The following is a 337-nucleotide window of genomic DNA, read 5'->3' on the forward strand; positions in this document are numbered from 1 at the left end:
GCGCGCGCGCACACACACACACACACACACACACACACACACACACTACCAGCAACAGCTGACAGCCAGGTGTGGTAGTTGAACTTTCATTTTTCCACCACTGTTTCTATCATCAGTGATGAGCACAGGAAGAAAATAACATTTCTACAAATTCAGCGGGCAAGTCCCATCTGTCCTGCCAACTTATGCTTTTCTTATGCTTTAAATATAAAGTGGGTCAGCAAAGGCAAAAGCGTTAGCTCCCTCCTTCCCCTCCCTACAAAGTCCCATCTCCCTGTGTCCACTTAAATATTCATTCTGTGGGCACAGGCTTCTTGAGACTAATGAAGAAATTCCT

Source organism: Pteropus medius, unplaced genomic scaffold, assembly GCF_902729225.1.
Source record: "Pteropus medius unplaced genomic scaffold, Ma_sr-lr_union100, whole genome shotgun sequence".
In the NCBI taxonomy this organism is placed as follows: domain Eukaryota; kingdom Metazoa; phylum Chordata; class Mammalia; order Chiroptera; family Pteropodidae; genus Pteropus; species Pteropus medius.